The sequence below is a fragment of the Penaeus monodon genome, chromosome 23 (genome assembly GCF_015228065.2).
Source record: "Penaeus monodon isolate SGIC_2016 chromosome 23, NSTDA_Pmon_1, whole genome shotgun sequence".
NCBI lineage: Eukaryota > Metazoa > Arthropoda > Malacostraca > Decapoda > Penaeidae > Penaeus > Penaeus monodon.
Genome location: NC_051408.1, coordinates 36,868,907 through 36,869,135, shown reverse-complemented (window position 1 = coordinate 36,869,135; position 229 = coordinate 36,868,907). Strand labels below are relative to the sequence as shown.

Genomic DNA, 229 nt, shown 5'->3' with positions numbered 1-229 from the left:
ATGGGAAAAGTGAGGTGGATGTGAAAAGTCAAAATGGCGGCTGAGTCTATATCCTATGTGAGTGAGTTTTCGATTCCGAATCTACGTTTATTTTTCGGACTGATGTGCTTGGGTGATCAGAAATTGCAGGTACTAATTGGTCACTGATATTAAGGCTAGTATGAAGGGAATTCTTAGAGGATATTTATAATAAATAAGATGAGGCCGTGCCGTTGCGTTTTTTTTTTCT

At 38.4% G+C, this 229-nt stretch overlaps 1 protein-coding gene across 1 annotated transcript in view; it reads right to left on the bottom strand.

Moving 5' to 3' along the window:
* The window catches only part of LOC119588229, a gene marked incomplete in the record, with an annotated part of 29,961 nt that overhangs the window by 8,431 nt on the left and 21,301 nt on the right, over positions 1-229 (bottom strand).